Source organism: Neovison vison, chromosome 13 (genome assembly GCF_020171115.1).
Source record: "Neovison vison isolate M4711 chromosome 13, ASM_NN_V1, whole genome shotgun sequence".
Lineage (NCBI taxonomy): Eukaryota > Metazoa > Chordata > Mammalia > Carnivora > Mustelidae > Neogale > Neogale vison.
This window is the reverse complement of record NC_058103.1, coordinates 25,685,542-25,697,406: the sequence shown is the minus strand read 5'-3', so window position 1 is coordinate 25,697,406 and position 11,865 is coordinate 25,685,542. Positions and strand designations below refer to the sequence as shown.

Below are 11,865 nucleotides of genomic sequence, written 5' to 3'. Positions count from 1 at the left end.
AATATATTTAGATTTCTGATTTATAAATATTTTTAAATGCAAAAGTGATCACTTTCAAAAATAAGTATTTTTCATTTTAAAAAAAATTAAATTCATAGAGTGACACTAAGTATCATTCCCTCAGGACTACAAAAGAAGAGAGCAAAAAACTGAAAGACAAACACAGATTTTAATCTAATACTCACAGTAGGGACCACTAAGAACTTGTGTAGTTGATACTGATGACATCAAATAAGTAGGGGATAAAGAAATCTTACTGGCTAGTTTGCAAAACTCTTTTTCCAGGATTTTTAAATTCAGGAACATTGTCAGAGACATGCATGTAGCCATTTTTAATTTCATTTAATTTTTTATTTCCATTTATTTCTATGTTTTCATTAATTGATTAGTACTCCAATTTTATTATTTTTCTAATCTCCAAGAAACAAATAATTTTTCTTGGAATTTAACTAAAGTATCTCACACAGGTAAAAAGAATGAAGGCTTTGGCTCTTTTAACCCCATTTTGGGTATTATGGGATTCAGTTTGCTAAACTTTTGTTTAGATTTTTGAAATATCATTCATTAGAGAAATTGATCTATCTTTTTTTTTTATGTCCTTGATAGGTTTTGATAGAAGACTCATTCTCACTTAATAAAAAAGGAACTAAGAATTATTTTATCATTATTAAGTAGAATATTTTGTATTTAAATATTTGGAAGACTTTGCTAGTGAAATCATCTAAATCTGGAGATTTTTCCAGGGTTTTTAAAATAATAGATTTAATGTTCTGAACAGAAAAGAAGTATTTTTGAGATTTGCCTATTTTTTTTTTCAGTTTTGGTAGTTTATGTTTTTCTAAAAATGTGGGCATCTAAATTATCAAATTAAAATGCCTTATTTATTTTTATTTTCACAAATAAGATTTTTAATTTATCACCATTAAATGTCTGAATTTTATTTTTTTTTATTTTTTTATTTTTTTTATTTTTTTTATTTTTTTTAAATGTCTGAATTTTAAACAGGCTCTTGGACTGGCATCCCAGTCCATGAGCTCATTCAACTTTAACACTGATTTCATCCCCAGTAGCTTTTCCAGAACTACTACCTTCACCATGAAGCTCTTTGAGCTTTCTCAATTCAAACTTGGGCTCCTTTAGCATTTTTACTTTTCTAACAAAGACATCACAGAGTGAGTAAATAGACTGAGTCTTTTCTATGTCTTTTCTGATGCTCTCTGGAATAAATTTACTGACCACTTCTTTTATTTGTCTGCACCTCTTGGGTCATGATTTCCATCATCTTTTTCCAAATTTGGTGGACCTGCTTTTGCTGAGCCCAAGAGGACTTCTGAATCTGATTGTTGCATTTTCTTTGTAAAACCAACACAAAATAGATGAAGCCAATAACCTTCAGCAGTTTGGATATCAACATAAACTTCAGTCATGGTCTGCCATTTCTTGACCATGGAACAAACCCACTTTGTCACGGGGAAGATCCGTGCCATGGATATTAGGCAGTTTTTGCCCTGAGCATCCTTGGTAATTAGCTTGATTTTTTATAAACACAACATTATCCTGCAGATTACCAAGGCTTTTATCAATAAAAGAATATTCCAAACATAATATGCAATAAAGTGAGTTGATACATGTAAAGTTCTCAAAATAAGCCTGACACATATTCTTTATATACTTTTGGTATCATTATTATATTCTTATTTTCATTTTCATCCAAGCAGTTGTGAAAATTACAATTTACATCCATTTCCAATATTGTGGCCACTCTCAACATGTGGTTTTCAAACTTTTGTGTGTGTATGAATCATCAAGGGTGATTTCTAAATATTTTAAGTCAATATCTCACTTTTAAAAAAATTTAATGTTTCTATTTAATAATTCTGGTTAGAATTAAAAAATTACATTTCCAGTAATTACTCCAATTGTTTTCATGTAGGTGGCTTACAGTGTACTTTTTAAAATCCCTGCTGACAAGATTCTGTCTTTGACCAAACTGTAGTCAGATTTTTCTTGACTATGCTTCCATCTTGGCCTATAAAGACTTGAGCAAACACTATTATAGTTTCTAACAGTTCCAGGCAGTATCCATAGGATGTCTCTAGTCCCTCTTAAAGTGCCGGCTTGAGAAAACTCAAGGCTGCCAAAAGAATTTACTGTCCATTGCAGCCAATGCCTGAAGACAGGCCCCTGTTTCCCAGTCTCTGCGTGAAGGGAGAAGCTTACCTTTGGTAAGTGCCTATTAGCAAACCCATATGGGTTTCACTTGGACCACCTCTACCCCCTTCTCTGTCTTCGTGATTTTTCACTTCCCTGACTATTTTAGCCCCAGACATTTCCCTTCCTACTTTCTATTCCTCTTTCAAAGGTCAGATCACCTCTGAACATCAGAATAGAGCTGAGCACTTTCCCCTATAGTCAGTAGTTATTGAATACAATCTGTTCTCACTCCTTCAAATTAATGTCTGGCTGTGTTTATCTTTGACACTGCCCCACAATTAGCACTACTTTAATATAACTTTGCAATAAATCTCGTGATGCAAGACTCTTAAATTTTATCCAACTTTTTTTTTTTCTTTTTTTTGGTCCTGCCACTAGGTAACTATGTGTTTTATAAAACTCCCAGGTGGTTGCTGCTAAACAAAAAATTTAGACCCATAAATCTTACTGTGGTCTTGCTCTTTTTAACCATTAATGTAAAGGGTTTAATTCTGAACTCATTTTTGTTCAGTTTATATATAAGCCTATCCTTATGCCAGGGCCCTGCTGCCTTGACTAGTATAGATTTATAGCAAGTTTTGAAATTGGAAAATGTTTAAGTGCTTAACCTCATTCTCTTGTCAAGTAGTTTTGGCTAGTCTGCATCCTTTGCCTCTCCCTGCAAACTTTAGAAATCAGCTTGTCAATTTCCATAACCCACAAGGCTTATAGGGGTTGTGAAATTGACTTAATTAAATCTATAGACCAATTCATGGTGCATCGCCATTTGAAACTTCTGATTCATGAATATGGAACATCTCTCCACTTATTTAGATCTTCTTTCTCACAGAAGCATTTTGAAATTTTCAGTACACAGTCTTGTACTGCTTTTGTTATTGTTACATTTGAGAATTTTATTGATGTTTTTCATGGAATTGTGAATGGCATTGTTTTTCTAAATTCATTTGCAAAAGTTCACTCCTAGTATAGAAATATAATTGATGTTTCTGTATGGATGTCAAATCCTGTGATCTTGATCCTGACCTTATTTTTTTTTGCTACTTTTTGTGACTTATTTGGATTTTCTACATACAGAATTAGGTCATCTGCAAATAAAACAATCTTCTTTCTTTTCAACTTGGATACCTTTTTTTTCTTTTTTTTTAATCATTTTCTTTTTCTGTTTTTCTGTCTAATTCACTGCCTGTAACTTCAGTGCATGCAATGTTGAATAAAAGCGGTAAGAGCAGGCATCCTTGCCATTTTCCTAATATTAAGGGGGAAGCATTTGGTGTTTCACCAACTCAGTAAAGTTTTTACTTTAGAGGTGAAAGATCAAATGTTTTCCATCAAAATCATAAAAAAAGTTATAGCTGTAATACTTATGTAGATACTCTTTTCCATTTTAGGAAGTTTTATTCTTAATCTGTCAGAAGTTATCATCAGTGAATATAAGATTTTTCAAAATGTATTTGTGCATTTATTAATATGATCTTGAGGTTTTGCTACTTTATTAATATGGTGCCTTACATTAATTAATTTACAGATATTACACCAACATTGCATTCTTGAGACGAACCTCATTTGGGCATGGCATACATATAATCATTTTCCTATGTGGCTGGATTTATTTGTTAATATTTTCTTGAGGATTTTTGCAACCGTATTCATGAAATCTATTGTCTAGTACTTTATTATTATTATTGTTGATGTCTTTTTTTCTACTCTTGCTTCACAAAATGAATTAGGAAGTGTTTCCTCCCCCTTTATTTCTGAAAGAAATTTTTCTATTTCTCTTGCTTCTTTCCTCTCCTGGAGGAGTTCACCAGCATTGTTATTACTTGCTCCTTATCATGACTAATTATATTCACCAGGCAGCCATGGGAGGCTGGTCTTTACTTAGAAAATATTTAGTCGTTAATTTAATTTCATTTGTCATACATCTATTCATTTATTTTATTTTTGTTGTTCTTATTTTTGTTCAGATTTAGTAATTTTTATCTTTTTTGTATTTTTTCCATTTTAATCATATTATACGATTTGTTGGCACAATATTGCTCATAATATTCTCTTGTGATTTTTTAAAATTCTGTAAAATCAGTAGCACTAGCCTCCCTTTTATTTCTGTTTTGGTAATTTGTGTCTACTCTTATTTTCTTGCCAACTCTAAGTAAATATTTGACAAGTATGTTGATTTTTTTCAAATAAAATTTTGGGGATTCTCTTTTGTAGTACTTTTTTCATATTTGAAATCATTTATTTCTTTTATCTTCTTTTAGGATTTATTTATTTGACAGAGAGAAAGAGAAAGGGAGAGAGAATGTGCACACCTGTGCCTAAGAGTTGGGGGAGGGACAGAAGGAGAGAGAGAATCTCAAGCAGACATCCCACTGAGCACAGAGACTAACTCTGCTGGATCCCATCACGCAAGAAAACATGACCTGAGCTGAAACCAAGAGTCTGATCAGCCACCCATGTGCCCTTATTTCTTTTCTAATTGTCTTTCTTTCTTTTTTCTTGTGTTACGTTTATTTTGCTCTTTTATTTTCTAGCTTTCTAAAATGAATGTATAAGTTATTTCTTTCAAATATTTCTTTTCAAATCCAGGAATTTCATTTATAAATTTTTTCCTAAGCACTGTTTCAGATATGTGCCACGAATTTCTACATATTGTATTTTCATTTTTGTTCAATTCAAAATGTTTTCTGATTTCCTTTTTGATTTATTCTTTAGTTCATTGGTTGCTTAGAAGTGTGCTGGTTAATTTCCAAATATTTTTGGATTTCTCATGTTTTTTATTTTTTGATTTCTAATGTAATTCCATAATAATTAGAGAACACACCTTTTAGGAATCCAATTATTCTACATTTCTTGAGAATTCTTATGACCTAGCACATAAATCTTTCCAAAATGCTGTTGGATAGTGTGTTCTATGAATATCTCTTTGGTCATCTTCATCACTAATGTCTTTTATAATCTTATGTCTCATGTTGTTAATATTCTTGCTGATTTTCACTCTAACTGAGCTAATTATTAGCAGAAGTAGGACACTGAAGTGTCCAAATATTTTTGTTGCATTTTCTATTTATTCTTTAAGTTATCTAAATCTGCTACATGCTATTTTTTGGATCTTTTGTTAGATGCATGAGTGTTTATAATAATTATGTCTCCCAAGTGAGTTGATTTTTTTTTAAGATTTTTTTTTTAAATTTATTTGACAGACAGAGATCACAAGTAGGTAGAGAGGCAGGCAGAGAGAGAGGGAGAAGCAGGCTCCCCACTGAGCAGAGAGCCACCCACGTGTCCTGAGTTGATCTTTTATAATTAGAAAATGTCCATCTTGTATCTGAAAGCAATTTTTTTCTTAATGTCTTGTTTGATATTAGTAGTCACTCCAGCTCTCTCATGGTTACTATGGTGACTCTCTTTTCTTCCTTTTACTTTTGATTAATTATGTCTTAGAATCTAAAGAGTGCCTCTTATAGGAGGTATATATTTGAATATTAAAAGTTTTTTGTTTAAGTTTTTTTATTGATTCTGACATCTTTGCCTTTTGATTAGAGTTTTTAATCCATGAATGCTTAATATAATTATTGACATGGTTGGATTTATATCTGTCATTTTGCTATTTGTTATCCATATGTTTCACACCTTCCTCTCTCCCTCCCTCTCTCTGTCTCTCTTTCTCCTCCTCTGTTTCCTTCCTTGGTGTTATGTTGATAATTGTCTAATGTGCCATTAAATTATTTTGTTGAATTATCTACCAGATGTGTGTGTGTGTGTGTGTGTGTGTGTGTGTGTGTTTTGGTAGATATTTTTAAATTATTATTCTAGAAATTACTACACAATTCTTAAGGGTTAAAAATTCTAGTTTCTTTATATACCTCATAATATTTTTTTGAAAGCTGAACCTTTAGACTTATATTGCTGGAATTCTAGATTCTGATTTCCACCAGGATTGATATTTGCTTTTATTTTTATGTTTGTTTGTTAGTGACTTGGTTGGACTAATTTGTTGACTGTGGTGACTGATGTCTTTGCCCAGTTGTTTCTATTTTTGTCTTTCTTGTTTTGATTTTTAAGGTTAGTTTGTTTGTCATAGTTCTTGAGTCAACATAGCTTGGTTCTCATCCAAGACTTGTGAAGAGGTTATGCTCAAACACTTGGAATGGGCAGGCTTTCACATTTTGCCCATAGATCTCTTAAAATCCAGTAGTTCATTAGGCCTTCTGCAATCTTTTCTAAGTTTTCATACAGTGTTGTGTATGCAGCCTTTCTTCCCGTGTGCCTGCTGGTAGATTGTGGCCTGCACCCCTAGGTAAACTTCTGGATGATAGAGGTGGAATGGGTAAGAAAAAGCAGCCCTGGACCAAAATTCCACAGTCCTCCATTATTTATACTGAAGCTCAGTTGATTTTCTTAAAGTCATGCTTTTCATTTATTGTATGGTTTTGGTTAATTTCCAGAGCCCTTAAGTGGTTATTTTTGACGACTTGTGCAGTTTTTATTATTGCTTTTTGGAGAGAGATTTTGTCATTTTCTTCAATTGGCCATTCCAGAAGTCTCACATTGTCTTTTTAAAGCTACTTTAAACCAAGCCCCCCCCCCGCCATTTTTTTCTTGATATAAAGTAGAAGTATTTGAAATGTTTCAATTCTGTTTGAATCCCAACTGTTATCTACATTGTATCACCAACACTGACAATAGCGTTTTCTTTTATAATAAAATATATTTAATTTAATCTAGTAAAGATTATATAACTTTTTTCTCTTCATATGCCTCATGTATAGACTCATATCCAAACTCTTTTGACTGAATTTCAAGATACCTTTACAAGTTGTTTTCTGTTGTTGTTTGTTTTTGTTTTTGTTTTGCTGTAAATGTTCAATTTCTATTGATAAAAGAGTGCACAGGGTTTTTTTACATAAACAATATAAACAAGAAAATTCTTTGTCATACTGTTTGAAATAGTCTCACAATTGGAATAGTAAGATATCACAGTTCTTTTTTTTTTTTTAAGATTTTATTTATTTATTTGACAGAGAGAGAGATCACAAGTGGACAGAGAGGCAGGCAGAGAGAAGAGGAAGCTGGGTCCCCGCTGAGCAGAGAGCCTGATTCAGGGCTCGATCCAGGACCCTGGGACCATGAGCTGAGCTGAAGGCAGAGGCTTTAACCCATTGAGCCACCCAGGCGCCCCAGATATCACAGTTCTAAGATGAAAACTGGAAAATACTCAACAGCCTCTTTAATTTTTTAATGAAATTTCTATCTTAGAAAAATGCTATATGGAGCTGAGCAAAAGTGCAAAAGTATGCCTCTAATAATCTAATGCATTAATCAAACATTAATTTTTGCTAATATGGGTAGCTATGATAATTCTGTGGCATATATTTGATATATACAAATAGGAGTGCAGAATAGTTCTGTCTGAAACTATGATTTGTTGACTAAAAGAGAAATTCTCATCATAAAAATCTCAAGAAGTCTTGTAGCTATTTAATAAAGGTGGAAGTCACGATGATGTAGGTGGTGTCACTAAAGTTGATTTACACTGTCAATTCTTTCTCAACTTTATTTTTTCTTAAGTAGATTCCTATGCTATTATCAGAATATGTAATATTTGGACTTGTCAGAATTAGAAGCTGGAATGGTTTCAGCAAATGGCTAAGAATTTTACAACTAATATTACTGTTCAAGTTCACTTTTCAAGTTCAATTATGAAGTTATTCAGTCACCCAGTTATTCAGTCATCCAGTTCCTAATGCCATTATTTGCTCATGTATAACTTTAAGAAGGATAAATTAAATAAAATTTTATATTTAAAATTAAACATGAAATATCCGGTACCCTTCAAGCCACATAAAATAAACTGAATCATTCCGGAAGGCATTTTGTCTCTGGAATTTGTCTTTAAGCCATCTGAGCATCTCAGAGACCAAATTATTCCTCACTCCTCTTGGCCATTCCTATCCTAAGATTGTCTATCCGTACTGGAAATATACCAGGTTTTCTATAATCTTGAATAGACTTCTTTATTAAATCTTCCAATACTATCAATAACAGTTCATAGTCATTTTAGAAATGAAAATTTCAACTTCAAAATTATTCGAGGTTGAAATGAGTAAATGCGCCTTTTTCTGTGAAGTATAATTTTAGATTCTCTCACATATTAGATACCTTTATTTTTCACCTCTTTCCCGAAGTAGAATCTCTACTATAAACTGGGAAACTGAGGGATAAGAAGTTAAATAAGCTGTCTGAGTTCTGATAAATTTTCTAACCAGAATTTCATTTCCTGCATATCTGATTGTCAAACTCACACTCTCTCTACATTCTTGATACATATTAAGTATTAGCTGAGCACTTATTATGCCCAAGTCAATATGCCAGGTTTTTTAGGTCTCCTTGTAGAAATCTCTTACTGCATCTTTTAGGTTCTTATCACATTAATAAAGGTTCAGATTAAAAAAAAAAAAAGACTTGAACCTGTTTTTCTACTTATTCCAACATCACACACTTCTAAAACATTTAAGAATTTGTATCTTACCAGAAAAATACATACCAAAAATCTGAACTACCATTATTTATTCAGAACAAGGTCTTTTCACTTACCTTGTTTTCCTTAAGTACTGAGTACTGGCAGTGATGTGCCACAGTTTTATTTTTATTCTAACAATTAGGGTATAAGGATAGCAACAGTATTTTCATAGTTTTTCTGTATATGTGTAGGACTCCAGGCATTCATCCTGGATTGAAAATATACTAGAATTTGCATTTTTATGCTTAATAAAAGATCACTTTAAAATAAATCTGTTTCCATTTTGAATAACAAAAGCCAATGTCTTATATTCCAGCTTTACAATAAAATGAAGATTTCCCTTTAAATGCATCTCAAAAACCTCCATAAGATGACACTTAGTCATTCCAGTCAGTTAGATAGGGAATGGGGGACAGTTCAACACTAGAACATTCTCTGGATGTATTGTATTTTTATTTGATTATGAGCAGGATTCATTTTCATTTAATTTGCCAACATGCCTCTCAGTGTTTTATTCTTAGATAAACAAGTGACTGTAGTCATGTTGAGCCAATTACTCTTATTCTGTTCCTAAATTGGCATTAATACAGTAGCTGGATGGAAATGGTCCCATGCTTGCTGACATATTATTAATGACCACTGATGCAAAAAATATTGCTATAACCATACTTATTTGTTTCTATGCTTGAGACCAATGGGCTTGATCAATCTCAAGCTGCATGTTGTTTTTCTTTTTTTGAGCCCACTGTCAGAACACTTTTACCAACAGTAAAGTTAGCTTCATATCTCCCAGATCTACTGGAGGCTAAGTCCTAGCATAGAGAAAACAAAAAGTTTGTAATGTTTTTGCTTTGGCCTTGGATATCCATTAATAATGTTTAATACTTTGGGACAACATTCTAACTATAACATATGGTAACTGGTTTTTTTGTTTTGTTTTTTTAGATAGGAGAGATACTGGATATATTCCATCAACAGGTCATATCATATCCTCATGATTTTAATCATCAAGAACCTGATGATGACCAAAAATAATCTTAAAAGCTTAGGACTAGGGGTGCCTGGGTGGCTTAGTGGGTTAAAGCCTCTGCCTTTGGCTCACTCATGATCCCAGGGTCCTGGGATTGAGCCCAGCATAGGGCTCTCTGCTCAGCAGGGAGCCTGCTTCCCCTTTCTCTCTCTGCCTGCCTCTCTACCTACTTGTGATCTCTGTCAAATAAATAAACAAAATCTTAAAAAAACAAAAACAAAAACAAAAACAAAAATACTTAGGACTAAAATTTCAGTATTGAAGTTAAGCACTCAAGCTCTGTAGTTAAAAAGATCTGGGATTTAGTCACAACTGTTCCACTTAATCAATGAGTTAACTTGGGCACATTACTGAATTAATTAGGCACATTACTTAAGCTTTAATATTTTCCATCTCTCAAATGAGGGCAGTATTAATCACCTTTTTTTAAGTAGAGTTATTGTGAGCTTTAAATTAAATAACTCAAGTCTATATCATCAAATTAGCCTTCATGTTCCTTCTGCTCTTACCTAATACTTTGCTTACCTCGTTCTTATCTTGTTCCTGGCTTCAAGCTCTTACTACAACAGATCCGAGGATTTAAACCCCTTTACTCAAGTAGCATTTAGAGTCTGTGCCTCATTTTCAGATATGTTCCCCCTGAAAGTGCGATCCTATGTTGCCTCCCCTGTATTCCTAAGGTTCTAATTCTTATTCTCTTGCTCCTTATGGCACTGTCCCCAAAGTATTCCTCAGCACAGACAGTGTCTTGGAGTCTGCTACCTGAAGAAGCTAACTAAGGCAGCCCCCAGCTCTGGCTGGATTCTTCCTAACTCTTTTACAACCACCATCTATCTGCTCAAGTATATATTTATTATCACCTATATTTATTACTGACGTTGTGGGTCCTTAAAAACAAACTGTATATTTCAGGACATCTATCAATTGAAGCATCTATTGTCAATAATTCCACATATTTGTTCAAGATTTATGACCCAAGCATTATTCTAAACAACTTGTATAGGGATTGTCTCATTTAATGGATTTATGGATTGTCTCACTTAATCCCTGTTACTCTATGAGGAGGGTGCTATTATTATCCCCATTTTTCAGATGAGAATGCTGAGTCACAGTAGATGGAGGAGCCATGATTTAGAATTTAAACTTCAGCCCTCTGATTCCTGAGGTTGTACTCTTCAGCACTCTGTTTCCCCATGGCCATGAAGCTAACTGCTTTCCACTCAAGACTCCTGCAGATCTCCCATTTCCAGATTTCTTGAGGCTTTTTCAGATCTCCAGTTGAAATACTCCCTGAACTACAATTAATACTTCGGGGCTTCTCTGCAGAATTTGGCTGGGGCTGGGACTTCATCTTGCTTGACTTCTTTCTTTTCACTATCCTGAATCTGTGCTCTTAGAGGTCTCTCACAAGAGCACTTCCTTAGTAAATCACTTGCACATAATCCTCATCTCAGGCTCTGCTTCTGACAAACACAGGTTTAGCACAAAGAGTTAACTATTAGGGAGGGATTTTGAGGGAAAATAGAGGACACGATTAATGAAGAAAATACCAAACATCATATGATTTCAACCACAAATATTTCAAGCGGTAAAGGTATTCTATTATCCTTGTCATATCTAAGAGAAATTAACAATTATTCCTTAATAACATCAAAAACCCATTCAGTGTTCAAATTTCCACTGTCTCATTATGTTTATTAGTTTTCATCTGCTTGAATCAGAGTCCACATAAAATTCAAATAACATAATTTGTTGATGTTTCTTGAAGTCTTTTTTGTAAGTTCTGCCCAATTTATTTATCCTTGTGATTTATTTGTTGGAGATAGGGTTGTTTGTCCTGTTACATTTCCTACAGTCTGCACTGTGCTGATTATATTTCCATGGCACAGATTAATATGTTATTCTGTAAATTGCTAACTATTTGCAGAACCTTGATCTGATTCCGTTTTTTTCTTCTGGCAAGACTGCTTGGTTGGTAGGTGGTATGTCCTTCTATCAGGAAACACATCATGGCCTATTGTTTCTCTTTTTTATATTAACAATTGTTGGGGATCAGTGTCTAGAATCATTAATTCAAATAGAAGTTTCAGCATGATAATTT

General features: G+C 33.2%; 1 pseudogene; it reads right to left on the bottom strand.

Annotated features, from left to right (window-relative positions):
• Window positions 1-1,035: 1,035 nt before the first annotated feature.
• Window positions 1,036-11,115, bottom strand: LOC122894477 (annotated as a pseudogene).
• Between the last annotated feature and the right edge of the window lie 750 nt (window positions 11,116-11,865).